The 21,011-nt window shown below is 45.7% G+C and overlaps 1 protein-coding gene across 1 annotated transcript in view; it reads right to left on the bottom strand.

Moving 5' to 3' along the window:
• Positions 1 to 5,761: 5,761 nt before the first annotated feature.
• Positions 5,762 to 21,011, bottom strand: part of SOBP (sine oculis binding protein homolog (Drosophila)) — a 118,145-nt gene continuing 102,895 nt past the window's right edge. Inside the window, exon 7 of the mRNA XM_010573400.1 lies at positions 5,762 to 7,170. The gene's annotated coding sequence lies outside the window, so the exon portion shown is untranslated. The remainder of the gene's footprint in view (positions 7,171 to 21,011) is intronic.

The raw sequence follows: 21,011 nt of genomic DNA, 5'->3' as shown, positions 1-21,011 counted from the left end.
AATCTGAGTCAACAATCTCTAATCTGGACACCGGGCTCAGGATCCAGGCTCAAGTTGCAGTTGGAAGCAGACAACAGGGACACGGGGAGGTAGGGGCCGGGGGGGAGTGAGGAGAGGAGGAAAAAGACAATCTTTGTTTCTCATTTGATTGTCCGCACAAGGCTGAACTGAGGTCATGTGTCATCTTTTTTTTTTTTTTTTGTCATCTCCAAGATAAAACTTTGCACCTCTCTGGCCTTGAAATTGCCTTCCTGACACTTATATTAAGTACAGAAGATATATGTCCAAGAATAGGGGACATAAGTTTGCGGAGCAGCTCAGATTTGGAGTTCTTTTCATCTTTCTGACATGTGATACCGTGACATAAGCTGCCTGCAGTGGGGTTGCTATGCAGATATACAGTTTCTGAAAAGTTACACCAGGAAAACTAAAACCTACCGATGGATTTAGCATTTCACAAAGAAGCGGGATAAAATGTGTGGCAGTTAGACTCAAAAGCTAAAAAAGGTGAATTAAACTTTCATGAAAACAATCTCCCTAAAAAAAAAAAGGATCAATAAGTATAAAAGTATCTCATTGCATTCCTAGCCTTTGGGCCACTGGCTTAATCCTGCTACTGTATATAATAAAGGAGACCCTGTGTGTCTAATGGCAGGGACGGAATGAAGGGGGAAATACTTGGGTACCGTTCCCCTTAATTTTGCCCTCTTCCCCCCTCTTTGTTGCTGCCTCGCTATGATTTTATTTTGAAAAATAAAGACTAGAATAAAAAATATGTTGTCTGAGGCTTCCAGCCAAAAATGTGCCAGCACTTTCCCTTCCCACCCCACCCCCCACAAACTCCTTAGGCCAAAAGCCTTAACAAAAGCTGTTTTCTGTTTGGAAGATCTCTGGGTCCTTCGCTCTCTTTCCTAACCCCTAACGCAGGAAATGATTTTATAATTCACGTTATGAAGGAATTCGACTCACGCTCCCCCCGCTTCCCGCCCCGTTCCCTGGATGTCGACCGACAATAAGCCTGCGGGCTGGCACCCATCCTCTCTGACCCGTTTGTGTCAGCTCCTCTACCTGACCCTGCCCGTAAATCATCCCGCCGGACCTCTCTCGCGGGCGGGCGGCAGCCAGCTTTCCCCAGCATCCAGCCGTGCTTCAGCGCCTGGGCGCCTGCTCAGGCTTATGCTTGGAAAGATACCTGCGAGCTAAAGAGCGGGCTGCTCCCGAGCCGCGGCCCCCCCCGCCGAACAATGCATTTCGCGTGTGCGGTAATGCCCGTCGTGCCGAAGACCACGCTAGCAACTGGGAGCTGATAAATCAATCGCCCCTGGCAAAAACTGGAAGCCACGTCTCCTGAGGTACTCCAGAAGGGGAGGGCGGGTAGCGCGAAGGCCCAGCGTCACACAGCAAACGCGGGGCAGGCCTGCTGGTGCGATCCCGCCGGGCTGGCACGCTCCCCAGCTCTAAAGCCGACAGGGTGATGCCGCCAGTGCTGCAGCCCCAGGGACCTTTTCGGCCGCCTGCCCTCCCTGCCCTGCTCTGCGGGGGGCCCTGGCAGTGTGGGGGTCCCCACGGCTGCAACACGCTGAGGTGGGCCCCGAGTGCCGGCTGCGGGAAGGCCCCCCTTGCTTCAGAGATGGGCTCTGTAATGGGTCAGGGTTTACTGCAGCAACTCTGAAGCCATTTCGGGAGCAGAAGCAGAGGTCCTTGTTTCAGGAGAGACCTTCAAGCGCTAACTCGAGGGCTGGGCTCCCTCTTCCCGGCCCTGCGGATGCCATATCCGCGTCTCTTCCACGAGGAGCGAAGACCACCTCTCCTGCCTTTCTTGGCATAGCTCGTGTCCCAGGGGACAGACCGGGAGAGATGAAATCTCATCGATCCTGGCCTGGGACATGGGGAGGGATGAGAGCCTCTCTCAACACCTTGTTTTGCGTGGGCCTACGTGGGCTCGATTCCTTCAGCTGAAGAAGGCGAGTGAAGCTGAGTCTCCCAGCCCCTTGGCAAGCCCCCTAACCACAACGCTCTGCTGGAAAAGAAGGCAGCATTACTTCTTCCTCAAGCCTTTTTCTTTTACTAAATAGGTTCAGCAACATCCTTCAAAGAAAAAGTAGGTCTGCTGAGAGGTGGGAATCGCAACACATCTCTGTCATCAGCTATCTTATCGGCTAATAATAACCAAGCTTTCCTTCCCAGTTCGGGCAGCCCGGATGCCAACGAGTCCCACGTAGGAGGCGCAGGCGAGGCTGCCCCTTCTCCCATGACAGCCCGGTGCCTGGGCATTGGATGCAGGGACACACAACTTTTGGATGCTTGCATCATTTGTAAGGAAAGGTCCCGGTCAGTGCACCTGGCTGCCTGTCTTTGTCTTACATGTCCTTGGAAAACTATTTCAGTAGAGCAGTGGGTAAAGTGGCTGAGACACTCACCTGCTCCAGTAGATAGGTGATGCTTTAGACACCAGGGAACATCTTCGAGAAAAGAGACTATCAGCAACCTCAATTACTCTTTTTTTTTGCCTTGTGGCTAGGTCAGTTCCTCACAGTGTCACCGAAGTTCTAGTCCCAACAGGTCTTGACTGGCCAACATGACAGGCTGAGCAGCACCCCTGCATCAGAGACCCGGTCTCCCTTGGAGGTGCTGCAGCACCCTGCATCCAGCATCCATTGCACCTCCGAGGGGCCATGCTCCCATCGTTGCTGGAAGAAAACAGCCAGGAGCTGCTGTTCAGCTGTATTTTTCACAGCTGTGTGTTTTGCTCATGCATCCTATGTTTTCTGGAAAATATCCTAGCGTTGCTCAAGGTATCATTGCATTTCTTTGCCCAATACCACATAAATGACAAGTAAAATGTGTGCAAGCCTATGTAAAGCTGTTCTACCCATTTCAAGACATTTGAGCAGTTATGTTCAATACAAAGCCATTGCAACTCAGTTCCTGACTCTCTCTCCCTCTGCTGCTTGCATGCATGTGGATACTGCCCAAGTACCACCTTCGCTAATTCACAGATCCCAAACATCAAGTCAGCTTTGGGTGGGAGTGGAAGGCAAAGCAACTTAAGGGGCCATTTCTTTTCTGAGTTATACCTCCGTAAATCCAGAGCAATTCCACAGGAATCAACCTGTATCAGCACCAGCAAATTTATTCTTGGTTTGAGCACAGAATGTTTGTCATAGTTGTTATTAAATGATGCCTTTACATATTCCAGGCCTATTTTTAAAACAAAGGCAATGAAGTTAGGGCATCCAGTTCTATATATGGACACTCCAAATGGCACTGAAATGCCTCATGCATGTGTTTGGCTGAGTGTTGATTTAGGTGTCCAAATATGGACCTCAGAATGGGATATCTCACTTGGATAAGCATCCTTGCAAATTTGGCGCACAGCACTTATTTGAACAAAGCAAATTTATTTCTATCATTTAGCATAGAAAAAGCATGAAATGTTTTCCTTTTGAGGGACCTTCTTATTCACAGAATTGGGCCACTCAAATACTGACATGTGTAGTAGTTCTGAAAAAAATAAAGCCCTCAAATCATCTAAGACAACACAGGAGGAAATTAATGCAGAGTGTTTGCAGCACACAGACCCCCTCTTATCACAAGGGCAAAATTCTTGCTGACAGCAAGAATTCAGTGCCAGCAGAAGGACCTGTACAGCTTGATCACAGCAAACTCCCCCTCTACCCCGGCAGTGCGAAGGGATGCATGCAGGGCTGGCTGCTTAGAGACCTGAGGCAAAGCTGCCTCTCTCTGCTCATGAAGACAGTCTCTGCATCTCAAAACTGCACGTGTGCAAGAGCTGGAGCGATTGCTGTTGCACGCAGGAACCTTCCACTGTGTCTCCCAGTGCATCAGGATTTTCTTTGTCTGGCTCCTTGATGGTGAGTTCTCCAGGAAAGAGTTTGGCTTGACTATTAGGTCTTAGTGCGTAATAAATAATGTCAGCAGCGAGTGAGCACCATTCTGCAAGCCTTTGCTGGGTTCCCGTTAATTGCGAAGGACCTTCTTACATCCTTTGTGTAATTCCATTCATTTTGTTGGCATCGTACAAGGGATGGATTTGGCCTCAAAAATAAAGCAGGTTTCTTTTGCATAATGTATCGTACCATTTGGTCTACATTTTGCTGAAGGTTTATGTGTACTTGGATATTTCTCCCCAGATATGCAGCTGGAGATATTTTTTAAATAGCAAACAATGAACTGATTCAACTGTCCAAAGCCGTTGTTCAGATTCTGAATTTTGGGGTAAGTTGTTAAGAAAGTGTAAGGTGGGCAAATTTTCAGGAAAGCCAAGGTAAGTTTGTGAAATGTGTGAAGCCAGCTCCAGCTAGATCGCTTTCTCTACCTCTGCTGTCCTGATGATTTTTGACAAGCTGATTCCGTTTCTGGAAAAAGCAGTTCACGAGAGAGAAAGATTTCTCTAAAGAGTCTGTTGTTTTTCAGAAGAGTGAAAATGTGTGCTAACAATTCTGGACCACTGACAAAAGCAAAATCAATACACACGGCCTTCATTTTACAGCCAAGTTCAGATGAATAAATAGAGATGCAGCAAGCTGTTTACTAGGGAGACAAGCTTTGCTCTACATGCCCTTCCAAGCAGGCATGCTTATGCTGTTGTTGTTTGCCTTACATGGCTGGTTAATGAAATCAGTCAAATAGTTACAGAGCTCACCGGACATTTCAAACCCCTCCATCAGCAGCGCTGGCTGTGCTGCGCAAGAGCTGGGAAGCACACACTATTGTGTGAGATAGCTCAGGGCCCGCAAATCTGTTGCTGTTGCAGAGTTTTGGGTGCATTTGGGAGGGTTTGGTGCTTTGAAGAACCTAGGCTTGATTTCAGGGGGAGTTCATGCATAGAAAACCCCCGTCCTTACAAAAGGCAGGCAGAACACACTCCGTACACAGCCCCAAATGCAGTATGAGCAAACTGCGCTTGCACAGATCCCCTTGAAATGAATGAAGCTGCAGCCAGTGCATCCATCCAGGGCTCTTTAAGATCAGGACCTAACTCTGCACTGTGCTAACTAACTGTGGGTTTTTTTCCCCCATGCCTTAAACACTGCAGAAACTGAGAAGTGGCAAGGGAGGCATGAAAATGGAAGGGACAGAGATACAGCCTTCAAGAACACTTATACATATTTTTCCGAGACTTCAGACTGAGTTTTGTTTGGTCTGTGACCAGGCAGGTAGAGGAATGAATAACCACATGCACAAAAAGGAAAAAATAATAATAAAACAACAGCACATTTAAGTGCATTTTTTTTCTTGGAGATTTATTTTGTTTTAATAAATCTGACACCAGTCAGGGAGAGAGAAAAGTGTTGTAAGCCCAAAAGGAAAGCAGAGCACACTGAGGGTGCTTCAGATTCTTGCTCTCTTGAAGATGCTTCATCAGTATCTCTTTGAGCTCTCTCCCTAGACTCAGGAGTTGTTGGATTCCCCCCCCCCCCCTTTTTTTTTTGTTGTTTTTTTTTTTTTTAAAAAGCGAGCTTACTCGCCCGGGGTGTTTTCCAAGCTTTCACAGCTCTAATAAATAAGGAGCACCTGTAAAACAGTAGCTTGACTTAAGTGAATCTGTACAAAGGAAAATATAGAAATACAGTATATACATAGTGCTCATAGTGCACCATCACTACAAGGCTCTGGTTCAACTGACTCTGCTACCCTGCTCCCAACACCGCTGACACAGTCAGAGACACTGCTCCTGCAAACTGCTCCTCACTTCCCCGCAGCAGCCTTATAGAAAAGGTGTACTCTGAACACTCGAGAGTGAACAATTGCTTTATTCGAGTTAGTAAACAGTTACACTGAATCACAAGGTGATCTGAATTTTTTTTAAGTTTTTTTGTTTGTTTTTGATTTTTTTGTGGGTTTTTTGTGGGGTTTTTTTGTTGTTTTTTTTTCTTTTTTTTTTTTTTTTTTTGTCAGAATGGGATACTCCACGACTCTCTTACCAATTCAGTGCCAGTATAACATGCTCTAGTGTACTTTTGGACTCTTGGCTACAACTGTACAAGTGCACACAAGTAAATTCTACCCTGTTATCCTCCACCCACTGATTGAGGATCGAATTGCACATTTCTCTTAACCATGACAGGAGAAAGCAAACAGTGAAACAGAATCATGGGGGATCTTTCTCACTTTACCCTTGTTTTCATTGGTTTGTCCATACCATTCTAATTATCATGAAAGGGCTATGCATATGGAGAGATTGTCTCACTGCCTTCCTGGATCACTGAAAACCATCAGGGTTGAAATTTCATCCAAGTCTTTCGTGACGCCCAGCAAATATTCCCCTCAGATTATTTTACACCTTGAGGGAATTTTGGTCTTTAGTTCAACACTCTTGCTCTGTTCCCAAATGGGGCGCTATTTAGGGGAATTTAAAGAGAAAGCTGAGAAGAATAAACATTTACTGAGTTCTCTTGGCATTCAGTCTCTGAAAAACCACAGTATAAACTATTCATGCTGCTTCTTACATCTGTCAAATCAAAAATTAAAAGCCATAAAAGTGTAACACTGAAAATATGGCATTAGAAAGGATAAAGGTGGCCTTTGTAAAAATAACAAGGAAAGTATATTAGCCAATAAAATATTCTAACTCTTCATTTAAAAGTGCATCATGGGTAGGACAGAGATGACTCTGAAGCGTTGCTACTCCAGTATTACCCCTTTCCCCCATCAAAACTTGAATAGGTCCAAAACCATACAATGCAAATCACGATTCTTAGTGTAGCAGCAAAACCACAGCAGTTTTTCAAAGGAAAAAAAAAAAATTAAAAAAAATAAAATCCGTATCATTGTCCAGTCTCAAATATCTGAACTTTGAAGTCAGAGAGGCAAAAGTACCTATGTTGGTCCGTGTGGTTTTTGAAACCAGGGTGAAAAATCCCCCCCAGCAAGAAACCAAGAGGAAAAAACGTTCCTTGGAGGAGAAGAGGGGTGGTCGCAGGAATGCTGAGCACACTGTGTGGGTCCATGATGTGCTGTCTTCTGGGTCAAAGGCACCCGTGGGACCGAGGCTTCCTCAGAGGGGCTTCGTGACGGGAAGCTGCTTTCTTTGCTGGACTTTTAGCCAGAGGGGGTGGTGAGCGGACCAGCTGGTGTCATTCGGTGGAGTGACGTGGTTTGCTCTGCTCCCTTTCTCCATGCAAGGTACCCTGTCGGCAAGTGTTCCTGCAAAGCAGACAAGCAGAGGTGGTCAGGGCGAGCGGTGGGAGACTCATCGCAGGCAGGCTGGGCACCGCCTGAGCTCACATCGCCTGCAGCCTCACGTGAAGCAGGCGGCCGGGCTGAGACACCAGCCCGCTGCTTCAGCCTCGGCTGCCCCTCGTGCCTCAAGGGCCACTGGCACACAGAGCCTCAGAGGTTGCTGGAGAGGAAGATGGAGGAATTCCTGTGATAAAAAGCTGGAAACTGATATAATAATAGTTCATTCTCTGGGTTTCATAGAGCGCCTTTCATCCTACAAGAGCATGGGTGAATAATGATACTTTGCAATTATACAGTACCCTTCACCCCTTCATCTCAGTGTGCTTTACAGAGCTGGGAAGTACTGCTCTCTGCACGGCACAGGTGGGAAAGTGGAGTCAGAGAAGGAGAAGCATTTGGACCAGGATCCCCCAGCACCTGGGATGGGGATAGGACAGGGAATACCACGTGTACCAGGGCTCCCCAGAGACACCTCACTGCATGGGCTGGTGTGCGGCTCCACAGGGTTGGTCGGTCTCACAGAGAAACTGGGATGGATCCCGGAGACAGCTCCACTCTCATGTAAATACGCATCTCCCACTAACAGCTAACTCTGTAGGTACTATCCATCCTATGCAAGCAAACTGAAGATGCCCCTCTTGGCCTTTCCCCAAATCCGTAGTCATGCAAAGGAGAGATGTATGCTCAACACAGCAAAACCGAGCTGCAATGAGGGAGGTCGGGCTGGAGCCCCCCCAGCCTCCTCAGTCTTCTCTTGGGATGCTCTGCAATGAGTTTTGCATCACCACCATAGCAGCTACACTGCCAGGGGGTCACAACCAGCAGAGCATGGTGACTGACACTGCCTAGCATGACAAAGAGAATTCAAATAAAGGCATTTTAGGACCCAAATCAGAACTAGGCATTACTCTCACTGAGGTAAACTGCTACCAAGATCTGATATTTTCAGTGTTGAACACATACATTTCCATGGACCACATGTGAGATGAGAAAAAAACCCTCCAGATCTTGCTAGAGCAGATTACACAATTAGGCAAAGAATTTAACTTTCCAGTTGTTCCCTTTTTCTACCCTGGTCCTCATTTCCAGGTCCATTTTTCTCATGTTATCTGACCAGATGTTCTGACTGCTTTTGTTTTCTTTCTTTTCCCATTTTTTAGGACACATAAGGGATGCATCCCACAGGACTTATTCAGACGACCCCCTTCTGAAGCCCATCGGTGCTTTGACTGCATGAACAATACTGGAGCAAACACAGCTTTATTGATTTGAGGCCTTCAGAAAGCTGCATGATAGCTCCCCCCAAATAAGGTGAACTTTGCCAGTGGTGAAAGCCAAGGTCATGAAAATCTTTGGAATCAGGTTTTTGAAAAGCCAAATCACCTTCTCATCAACCTAATGCAACTAACAACACCCCAGTGGCTATAAGTATACTTATATTTTATCAGTATACATATACTGATGCCTTAGTTTTTCTAGGGGCTACTGGGTGATACACCATGGCCTCATGTGCTTCTGCTTCCCTTGTCAGTTGACCATGTAGACTGCCTAGCAGGGACTGTCCTCTCTCTCTACACAGCGTTCTTTGGACTCTGTCTCCTTGGATGGGATCTGCTGTCTCCTTGAATGGGATCTGCTGTCCCCTAAAGATTCGGACTGAAACTCTGAAGTACTTATCAGCCTTAATTTTGGTGCTGGGTCACATTTTCCTTCTCAGTCTGCTCCACGATCTTCCCTTCATGCTGGCTCCTCTGCCAGCCCTCTTGTCACTGTGCTTGTACACCCTGCCAAATCTCCACCCAAGCAGAGACTGGAAGGTACATTGAATATGTTGACCAGCATAAAATTCCAGAGCACGGAGACCACTATATCTAGGTTGAGGAGTAACATTTGGGCTTTCAGGCAATGTGCCCAGCAGGATGAGCAGCTTTATGTGTACGGAGAGCTGTGGACAAGAACTAGACTGAGAACTAAGTACTCCCTATAAAGTACACAACTGCTTTCTGTCACTTTTTGGCTTGAAATCTTGCTCTGAGTTTAACTAAAAAGGGAAGCAGAGAAAATAAAACCTGTAATGTCTTATGAAACCTCACTCTGCACTTTAGGTGTTTTGCCTGCTCCTCTCTTTCCATACTTCAACAGAAATGAATTTCCATCCCTCACTAATCAGTCTCAAATGGCATGGCATAGCACAGACTGATAAGTGATTTGGGAGGGGGGGCATAAAGAAGTTCACTAGCTCTCAATGTTTTCTGCTTGGAGCAGTCAGCTAGCTTTTTAAGTCCTGTCTATTTTCCCTTACTGCAGATAGACTCAGTGTAACAGAGTGTGCAGATTGGAGAGAAGAACCTTCCCTGTTGATTGGCTTATATCGCAGTAATTGTGTTTGATGAATGCGTCTTTGTAGCGATCAAGTGGCAGAATAAAAATCCATATCATGAATAGCATGCAAAGTTTTATAAAGAAATGAGAACACACTAGTCATCACCACTTCACAGTTGGACATTATATACCTCGTGCCAACACTAGCGTGCATGACCAGCACAATAAAGTCAGCTATTTATATCTTCCCCAAAAAACCAAATTACTTTTTAGGAGAGCAACATAGGCTCTTCACCCTAGCTGAACTTGCCCTCAACACACATCAAATATTGCTGATCAGATACAAAAATTGTGTGAGCCACAAAAGAAGAATTTTTATAAGCATAAAGCCATTTGGATTGAGCTTACGTGAGTTGCACTGAGGCGATCACACTGGATTTTGCCTGCTTTCCAAAGCTAAGCAGGCTGGGCTGATCCTGGGTTGGAAGACCACCTAGAAGTCAGAGGCGGGCTGTAGTTCCAACCTCAGGAGGCAGCATGGAAAAGATGACAGAAAGAGAAAAAGTAGGAAGGCTCATTTCTGCCCTACTGCCGACGCAAGGGACAAAAAGGAGAATAGCTCAACTGGATGATGACCCAGCTCAAGCAGGTAACTTGGAGGTTCATCTATATGGGCTCAGATAGTGATGCAGTCCTCCCCCAAACGGTAGGTGAGAGCCACACTGATGGCCTCTGTGGCTGTTAGTCGTAACCTGAGCAATGGGCAGCTATGAAACAGGCTGCACCAACGCAGAGCTTCCTCTTTGGTTTATGCCCTGACACGTGAGGATTTAAACCCTTGCTCAGAACAACACAGAGTTAGAGCTTGGCAGGACAGCTTGGCAGCTAGGGCAAAGCCTCCCCAGCAAGCCTCCCTCCTCCCTTTCTGCAAGCTAGCCAGCTCTTTCCAGGTGCTGCCGCAGACCTACAGCCCTTCGTCCTGCGCAGCCCCTGGGACTGGTGCGGTGGGAAGCCTGGCCCTGCTTGGTAGAGCCAATTACTAGAAGTGCACCTCGCTCCAATCCCCCTCCGTGCCTCCGTGCTGAGGAGCTGGGTAGCTCAGCTGCAGGGGCATTTCCTTCTCCTGCTCCCCTACACTCAAGCACTGATCCCTGCGTGCCTGTTCTCAGCGCTGCCCCACGAGCTGAGTGTTTCCATGCTGGCAGCATGCTCCTGCTGGCAGTGATAGCCGCCAGACATAGCTGCTTCTGCCCAGTGGCCTCCCCAGCCACGTCCCACCTCCTCAGAGGGGCCATGTCATTGACATGGCTTTGGACACACGCGTGCATGCAGACACACATAGTTTTTTCCATGACTGCTTCCCCCTCATTCTGTGCTCCATTGAACATTTCTGTCTCCAGATTCACATCTTATTGTTCAGAAAAAAATTAGAGACTGGGTGGGGAAGGCTGAGGCAACTGTTGATGTGGGCTGGCATGGCAGAGTTTCCATCATTTAGCACAGCACTTAATTCACCCGGACAATGAATGCTGATGTGCTAAAAGAGGCCTAGTTCATCTGGGATGCGCATGGCCCTAGAGTAAAGGCACTGCAATTATTCTCAGGGAAACTGCTCTGAAGATAAACCACAAGAGTGCAGCTAAAGTCAGCATGGGAGCAAGCTCAGCCCTGGAAACACTCTGGAATCATCTGTTACTTGTAATAGTTCTGTAATTTTTTTATTTTTTTTTTAAGCAATTCTTAAAGCAGTTCAAGCTTCTTCATTAAAACCTTCCCCTTTAAATACTTGATGATTTATCTTTCCATGAGCTAACTGAAGGGATGCCACATTGCAAGAGTCAGGGGAGGCCTTTAGCACAAATGGGGTAACAAGCTGTGTCCTTAAGCAGCAACACTTGATTTCAAAGGTGATGTTTTCCTTCTGCTCTGGTCTTGTAAACTATGGATCCTTCTCAGCTTTGGGTCAGATATGCAACTCTGGCTCTCTCGCCTGCTGAAATGCAAACTGTAATCTGAAATGACATTATGACTTCAAGGAATGCATTGGGGAAGAGGCTTGGGATTTGCCCTCCTTTTATGCCTAGGCAGAAGAAGTGGTAGGGACAGCTTAGTCATCCCCAACTCTGTGACTGAATTGTTGCAGGGATGCACCAGAGGCTGTGCTTGCGATTTTATCCAGTCGCTTTGTAGCCAAGGAAGGACCTTGAGGGACAAACATGAACTGGAAAGCAGAAAGTCTGTTGTGTGCTGACTCCTGCCTCCCTACATCTGTTCCTAGAAAAGCCTTTGGGAAAATTTCACCAGTTTACATCCACGTTCAGCCCCTTGCTGGTACATTTAGTACCGTCTCTCACTAAACTCATTCAATGTATGTTAAATTGAACCCTGCAACTAGCTAGTGAAGTTAGGAACAGGAATGTATGTCACCACACCCTTGTTATGTAGCAAAGAAATGGTGGAAATACAGTTCCAGGGCTCCCCTTCATGCTCCTGCACGGCCCAAGGGAAAATCACCTTTTAAAAAGAGGGAGCAAAGGAATCATCACTGTGGGAGAGACCCTGAGAGTCACCAAGAAGATGTGGGGTCCATGCTCCTGTTTTTACCAGGCAGAGTTCACTGAAGAGAAATGGGACAGAAATGAAGTGCTCTGTACCTCTTTCAAAAATGCTGACAATCATTCAAAAACCCAGCAACCTAACAGCAGAGTCTGCTCTTGACTGCTTTGTTCCAGCCCCAGGCTCCACAGTAGGGATATAGCATAAGGCAAAGGGAAAAGGAGACTCTTCCCTCCATGATACATTTCCATAAAGACAATGCTCCCTCCAAAACAGAAGTACAGTCTTGGCTTGGGTAAGCGTGCAGCTCTTCTTCATAGCCAGTGGAAATAGGATTCCCTAAATTCAGCAGAGAGCTGCCACATACTTGGGGGGAATGGCCTGGGCTGCTGTAAATCCTCCCCTGTACCACAAAGCAGCAACACAACTTCACCATGCAATGTGCTCTGCACAGACCCAGGGGACACGGCACCTCCTCTCCCCTTCAGGTTTGGATTCTCCTTGCCAAAACAGCTGCCACCAGGAACCCATGCTGCAGCATTTTAAATTTCCATTTCCTCATGTTCCCATCACTATCAAGCTTTTTGTGAAAGTGAAAGCAGCTCTCCACCGAATCGCACTGCTTTCTCCTTTCCTCTCCTTGCTGTACAGGTTGAGGAGAGTCAAGGGCGCATGAACTTTAACCTGGGGGAATCAGTGTCCTCATTCTCCTTCCCAGGGCCAGGGGTGCTCCAGAGCAGGCACTGTGTTCCATGCTCTGAAACACATCTGGGAAGAGCCTCTCTATCCACAGACTTTGGAGGAATCCAGAGACCTGTCTTGGTAGGCTAAGATGAACATTTGGGCTCAGTTCCCCAGATTTCAGCATCAGTGCTGCTGTCAGGTTTCTCTGCCGTTGTCATCCTTTCTTCCCCACCTATACCACTTTCTGCTTTTCAAAGCAGCAATCTCCCCAGAACCTCTTCAAATATTCTCTTCGTATAATTTTTCACCATTCAGAGAAGTTTCTCATGGTTTAACCTTTTATAGAACAATTACTCAGTGAGTTCATGAAACTCCCCTTCACTTTTAATCTGATCTCAAGACAAACCCTATGTCAGCGAGACCCTCCTGCCCAGCCCCGTGGCACCATCTTTCTCCAGGCTTTCAGTGGCAAGGGGTCTCTGGTTTACATTTTGGGGCATTTCGAAGTATGTACGCAAATCACGCAAAGAGGAAAATGCCATCACGGTTCTGGACTTCTAATCTCAGCTGTAGCACCCACTGGCTCTGGCCATGTCCCCTGTGGCAGACCACAGAGCCTGCCTGGGCCAGATCCTGCTTTACACTGGAGTAACTGAGTATATCTCCACAACAACAAGGCAGCCCATTGCCCTCCAGTTAGTGCAGCACCAGTGTATTTGGCAGACCTGTATATAGTTTGCTTTGCCCCACTGATGCTTCATGTGCAGATGTGGCAGAAGACAGGATTTTCCTTTTTAAAAAAACAGCCAAATTTTCAACAAATTCTCCCATTCTCCGCTGGGATAAAGCTGAAACTTTGCAAGGATCTTTTTGCAAAAAAATAACAAACAAAAAAACAAAACATAAAAACTAAAACAGAAGGAAAACCAAATCCAGACAGCTTCTACTCTCCTTTCCTGAAAACAGGCAACCACTGTGATGTGATAACCCTTCTTTAAGCCTCTGATTTTGTCTGAATCAGAATAGAAACTTCAACTTGAATTTCAGCAGCCTACTGTGGGCCCAAACCACTAGGCTTTTGGCTATTCTGAGGTGCTTCTCAATTTTCTTACCCAAGCTGATCTCTCCAGTAAAACCAGCTAAATAGCCAGAAAAAGGCAGATTAACTGTGGATAGCGTTGTGGAGGAGGACAAATGGTGAGGATGGGAGTCTTGCTGAGCAGCAGCCCATACCTCCCTGTGAGAGTCCTCCTCCTCCTCACCTGGGTTATGCCTGGGCCTGGCTTTTTCATCTGAAATGCTATTGTGGGCCACAAAACCCAACCAACCAACCAACCACCCCAATAATAATAACAATAATAATTTTTTGCAGAAGTACCATTGAACCTTTTTAGTGAAAAGTTTCAGTGTCCCATATCATGAAGCAATCAACACTTTCCCACAAACAACCCTTCCATCCACCAACATCCAGGGCTGCATGCTTGGCACCGTCCCCGCGGGGTTTCTCTCTGGTTTTCACAGCCCCCATCCTAGTTCATTTCAGCCTAAGCAAGAGCAGGTGCAGCCTCATCCAAAGGCAAGGGGGCATGCTCAAATGGCCAAAATGTCAGGTAGATTATACTGTGGGGGAAGGAAGAGGAAAAACCCACCCAGAATACATGAGGAACGAACAGGTAGGAACCTGGCAAGGACCTTGGTGCAGTGCCAGACACCTTAGGGCATCTCCCTTATCCCTACCACTGCTGGCCACTGAGTGACCTGCGTTGGACTCAAACACTGGTTTAGATTTTTTTCTATTTCCCACCCCAAGAAAACAAACCCAATATTTTTACCACCAAGATAACTGGTTCAGCAATAATTGGTAAACTGCTTCAAATAAAACAGAATTGGCATTTTAACTGTCTTTGAAAGGTAGGGTCAGAATTTAAATTTTCAGTGACCTCATCATGTGTCTTTTCTTTTATACTTGTGTTCAAGCACCTCAATCAGAGAATTGCTGTGGGAAAGTGCTCCCCCTGCCCCAGCCTCCTTGGATAAGAAACTTAGAAGTGGCAGGACAAGTGGTTAATGAAAACTTATAAATATTTGGAGCGTAAGCAGGCAACACAAAGTTTTACATTTAACCACTTGGGCTCCAAATAAATAGCTGAAAATTGCTCTTAACCATAGGTTTCAATATCAATTGGCCAATGGTGGGATACAGATCTTTCCAGAGAGGTCAGAACTCAACAGTTATTTCACTCTGCACTACCCAATCCCTAACCCCCCTATTTTTTAATTTTATTTTTTTTTTAAATGTATGCTTCTATAGAAGACGATTACATTACACAGCCTGAAAGTCCGAAACTGGGACTGGAAGATGAACTGCAGCAGAGAGTGGGGGCGTCCTGTCCACAAACACAGTTCAGCCTCTTTGCCTCTAGATAATTTGTTACTGTAGGTTGGCTCCAATTTAAGACAGTAATGTTTCAGAAACACTTGGAAAAGCAAGCCAGCTGCAGGGAGGATATCGTTACAAATTGAGACACATGTTGTACAGGAATACCATTCTTTTCAAATACCAAAATCATGTCTGGGGAAGTAAAGCCATGCAAATGAGTCAGAGGCAGGAGCTCGGTCTGTAATGTGCCGAGGGCCTTCAACTTATATTAGAGGCACCGAGCACTGAGTGCACACAGTATTGCACAGGATCAAGCCCAAATATTTAATTAGCTCTAATTTTCATGGTAGAAGCAAAAGTTGAATAGTTGAGGGTTCTGCAAAATGTCAGAGGTTACTTCGATTCATGGCTCTCACGAGATGATCACATATGCTTCCAAACACAACCTCTGCTCTGGGGAGTGAAATGCAACTCATTATCAAATAGTGTAAATAAGGTAATGATTAGTAGGCCTCAGCCATGAGGCCTCGACTGATGGAGGCACCCAGGAATGTGCTTAACTTGCCTGTTTTGCTCTATGGGACCTAAAAAGAGACAGGGAGAGACTCAGCAGGTAATCTGGAAACAAAAAGTGCTTCAGAAAATCTTGCTTGTCAGTCTGATTTCCTCCTGATTTCTTGCTCAAACAGATTTGTTTGAATCTCCCACTGCTTTTTTAACAAGAATTTAGTTTTATCCTAATATCTATTGCTCACTGCTTGATTACGTCCAACTTTTTTGCAACCACAGTCCTCAAAAGTGTTGTGCTCCTTTCTGACCCACTTTCAAGTATTGCTCGTAATACTGAGAAATAGTTTATAAGCTCCTCACAGTTGTTCAGAGCTCACTGCTCCGTGCTGAAGTTGGCCATGGTTGTTTCAGGGTCAAGCTTCACAAAGGCTATTAGGTGCTTAGCTCCTTATCGGATTTCAGTGGCAATCAGACACATACTGTCCAGGATCTCCGCCTCTGAATGTAAAGGCTCAGATGATGTTTTTACAAGGGTGCCTGTCTGTTTTACTATGGTCTTTGTTGTTAGGGACTCTGTATTTAATCATGAGTTGTGCTTGTTTTCCCCATAAACTTTCCCTGCGCCACTGACTTCGGTAGCTCGACAGCACAACAACAGACTGATGGAGAGCTAGAGTCTCCCACTATGACCATTTTACACTTAACTCTTTTGAATGCAGCCAAATCTGCTTTGCGCCAACTTAAACGAGGAGCATTAGGCCTTATATGTATGAAAGTGCCTGATCAATCTTTAAAGCCTGGCAAAGAATTATGAGTAACTTGTTGTTGCAATATGAATGTGGATTGTACCAGCTTAGGCAATGGCATGGACTAGATGCTTATTTCAGTTCAAATAATTTTCATTTCACAAGACAGTTAAAACTAATAAGGGGAAGTAAGCACCAAAATAGTCTCTGAAGTCAGTGGTCCCAGGTCCTGGGAGCTGTCAGGTAGGCTACAGCCTCCAGGAGCCGCAGGCTCTGCAGATTTCTGTGGGTCTGTCAATTGAGCTATAGCATTTTTTGCTGGCTGAAGTTCTGTCCTTGTGTTTTGTTTGCCAACAGCCCTAAATACTCACTACCTTTGCAAATCAGACCAGGTGTAGTTATTTTCTAAATTGGGTTCAAGAATCAGATTTCATTTTTGAAACATATGCCCTAGGAGGTTTTATAGAAAAGTAGGAGGAACCCATCAGAAATCAGCACTTGTTCCTTTGATTCAAAGAGTGTGCAGTGATCTACAGCAGCGTACCACGAGCCTGCTATTTACTGCCACTGAGACGGAAGTTAGCGCTCCCACACCCTGGCAGCAAGATGTGGGAGCTGAAAGCTACCCTGGAAGTATGTCATTTTATACTTCACCATTTTGAGAAGTTTTTTTCTTTTCTTTTTTTTTTTTTTTCCCCTGGGAAATCCTTTTTCTGATTTAATATATCTGAGAAGCTACACAGGCAATTTTGAAACGTAAGATCACGCTGCTAGAGCCAGGCAGCTCTCAAGGGCAAAGCTTCAGTTCCAAGCAAATGTGTTTAAGGCTTTGTGGTGTTAACAGTCTCTCCTCTCTCCCTTTGGATAAATGGAAAATTTCTGTAGGCTCATAAGAAGCCAGGTGAAGGAAAACTTCTGAACCAGAAGAGTAGGTGTTAAGTGTATGAGTCCAATTACTCTGCTGATTTAAGTTAGTTTAGCACCAGTGGAACTATATCCAGTTAAAATTAGCTAAGGCTCTGGCCCATAGTACTGTGTCAACAAAGATGATTACCATAAAAATGTGTTTAAATGTATAAAATCTGTTTTCAAGTATACCTTTAAGGTCAAATTCTATCCCGATCAGAGTGAGGAGGGCAGGGAAAGATGCTGGTAGATAGATGCTACAGTGACAGGGGAGCGATAAAAACTCTTAAGGCAGAAAGGGAGGTTAATAGCTATGCCCCTTGCCTCAGGAATCCTGACCAGAGCAGGAAATCTTGTGCTGGACCTTTATGGGCAGGGGAGCTCACAGTGGGATATATATTACTTCTGCTCTGAACTGGAGCATTCTGCATGTTGTATATTTTTACGACTACAATGTATGGACTAGACAGCTGGAGGTTTGGGCCTATAACTCAGCAGATGCTGACCCCAGGACATACGGGTTGGCTCTGTAGGTGGCCATACTCCTACTATTTCCATTACTTCTGGGAGAAATTCTGCTGACACAAACAGAAAAACTCCCTTCTGCCCCCAACATAGGATTTGTCAACACACACACATAGACACACACACAGAATCTAGTTGTGAGTTTAGCGTGTGCCACTTAATTTTCTAATTTACTTTACCATAACTATCATGTTAAATCCAAGCAGACCTTAGAGTTTCCATTTATTTGCTTTAGGAAACCTTGACACCAAGACCGGAGGGTTAAAACTGATCCTGCCTGGACATAAAGCATGTAGGCAGGCAACACTAACACTGCTAATTTTAGACACTCATGTTGCTCAAACCTGAAAAAATAACATTCAACAGAATATTCTTCCTAGCTTCATTCCTTTATCATAGCAGGACTTTGGCACTGAGACATCTTTTGCTGGTTCTTCGAACTGCATCAAGGTAGAACAGCTTGACAGTCCACATCCTGATGGAGAGACTAAACTTTAACATTGAGGATTATGTTGCTGATTAGCACTTCCAATAATCAAGTAATTGGTACATCAAATAATCCAGAGTTTGGCAACTTGCCCCAAAAGGTCACGCTTGCATTGATTCCTTTTTAGAGAGTCTATGTTGCTATTACACAAATTCAATCTGTCTGTCCAGAACTCTAGCGTAAAAATATTTGGCTAATTTCCTTCTTTTCATACAATTTGATGGGAAATAAAATCCAGGAAAAGTTGCACATTAGGGCAATATGTTCAGATTTTCCAATTAGCGTAGGTGGGGAGCAAGAGAGAAAAAGACAATTCTCTGGACTTTTTCTTCTCCTAGGTTAGTGTGGGCAGTGCAATCAATACAAAGCTCCAAGGGTCCAAGTCAACACAATTATTAGTGCAGCTCGTACCCTCTTTGTATTTTAGTAGAATTTCTATGAGGTTGGGAGTCTCTCATGAGGGATCCTCCCCGCAACCAGACGGCTGAAGGAGCGGGGTTTTACCTCCGCCCTTCTCCAGGCCTGGGCAGGGGGAACTCATGGGAATGGCGAAGGTCAGGGCTGCGGCGTAAGGGGCTGCACCGATGCTCTGCTCCCCCTGCTCGTCCCCTCTGTACAGACACGGGCGAGGGGTGAGCCCTGTGCAGCCTTCGGAGAGACAGACTGCTGGGAGGCCAGAAATCTAAGCAGCCCCCCTGCTCCCCTGGACTGGCTATTACCAGCACTAGTGAAAGGAGGGCTGCGCATGAAACCAAAGAGTCCTCACACCAAATCAATCATCAGAGCTACACAAATCACTTGTGGGTGCCTCGAAAGGCTCAAAACCCACCCGCATTTCACTGAGATACCCACTGGAATGAGATGGTTATCACGCTGTTTATTTCTGCAGAGTATTTTGGGTATCCTCTTTCCCTTGAAGCATAGAAGGATCCTGGTCTCACATCTCTTCTGCAGAGAGGCTACGTCTTTTCTTTTTGTGGAGAGAGGAGGGGATGAACACAGACTGACTAATAACTATCACCATGCCATGCTATGCTACTGCACAAACCCCAGAGGCAGGGCAGACACCTAGGCTGGGCTTTTTAACTTTCGGCATCCGTGGGGACATCTATGTCTGTGCCAGTCACCCTAAGTTTCCTTCATGGCAGGGAGAAATAGGCACTCCTAGGGCACAATTCATCTGAGCTGTCTTAGTTGTCGACTTCAGGATGAGCTCAGCTGTCTCTTTGAAGTGCCTGCTTCTCTAGGTTGATTTTAAAGAGAGTTTAGACAATTAGCTCAGCTGTGTCTTCGTTCCAGATGTCTATATTGGGTCAGATTAATCTTGCCTGCCAACCTGAAAACTTTCCTGTAAGACAACCCTTATACTGAGACAAATGAATATATAAAACTCTTGGTGAATGGGAAAATGGTTATTCCTGAGGATAACCACAGTGGCAGTTATTGACATTTAGAGAATACAAAGAGCTGAGGACAATAACTCAGTGATAAAGTATCCTTCTTGTCTTTTCAATGCAGCTTGTTCAGTTTGCCCACTTTCTCTGTCAAACACTATCTGTGAAGTGATGTCATGTATAATCATGTCAACAGGCAAAAATACACAACTCAGTGAAGCCAGAACTCTCTCCGAGTTTTAAGGCTTCGGCTCTGGATGATGCTAAACCTTTCTTGGGATCGGGACCCTGGAGAGGTGGCATTACTGCAGCCTGGATGGTCTGGGCAAGCATAAACAGATGCTAAGAACCAGCCCCTTTTTGACTACAGCGTCAGCACACAAATGTGCAAGTTTCTTAGCACTGGCTTGAAACAAACGACAACTATGAGGAGCTTGAGCAAGGTGGGAAAGGATGGGTTAACCACAGCTCTCCTAGAATTAAATAAAAGGGATACAGTCAAATAGTGGCCTTCTCACTAGATCAAATCACAACCCCTAGGTAAAACTTTTATGAGGAGACAATCTGTCAAGCTCCAAAGGTGGCACACTGGGGTTTGCAATAGAGATCTCACTGCTGGAAGGGACATATAGTCCATCTGTACCTCAGGGGTGGGTAGGGGGATCCCCACCAGCAGGGCCAAGGAGTGTGTAAAGATTTTAAATATTCATTTGACTTCTGAGTTACTGTATATGTTGGTTATCAGTCCAAGGAAGTTATAGTTGTCCTCTGTACTTACAAAAGTATCTTTTAAATGTGTCAGCACATGCCGAGAGCAAAGAATAATGGTTCTGTTCCACCGAAGAAAGTAAATAAATACTGTTTGTGATTGAGGGAAGTAATGTTTCTGGCACCGCAGCCAGCACAAGGAGTGCGGCGTTAACAAATAAAAAGGGAGTCCTGACTATACTGTGGTATCTTTGATGGTGCAATTAGCCTGAACTGATGGAGCAGGGAGATGCTGCAATGGCCCAGATTCCACAGCCTGGGCTGCTATCTACGGCTGTAGGTGCCAAGCCCTTCAAGGCAATATTCGTATTGCACCGCTGCAGTCACTATTTGTGCTACCAGGGACAGGGATTTACTGGAGGCTACAGAATATTCCACGGATTGTAATGAAATCTGGCATGTCATCAAGCCACATCCGGCAAACCGTCAGTATTTTACTGCTGAACAGATTTCTTGCAACACCCACCATTTTCCCTTTTCCTGAAAGAAGCTCTTCACGCTTGTGAATCTAAACAAATGCAATTACA

The sequence above is a fragment of the Haliaeetus leucocephalus genome, unplaced genomic scaffold, assembly GCF_000737465.1.
Source record: "Haliaeetus leucocephalus isolate CR32 unplaced genomic scaffold, Haliaeetus_leucocephalus-4.0 Scaffold384, whole genome shotgun sequence".
Classification (NCBI taxonomy): domain Eukaryota; kingdom Metazoa; phylum Chordata; class Aves; order Accipitriformes; family Accipitridae; genus Haliaeetus; species Haliaeetus leucocephalus.
Note: the sequence above shows the minus strand (reverse complement) of the source record. Positions and strands in the feature narration are given on the sequence as shown.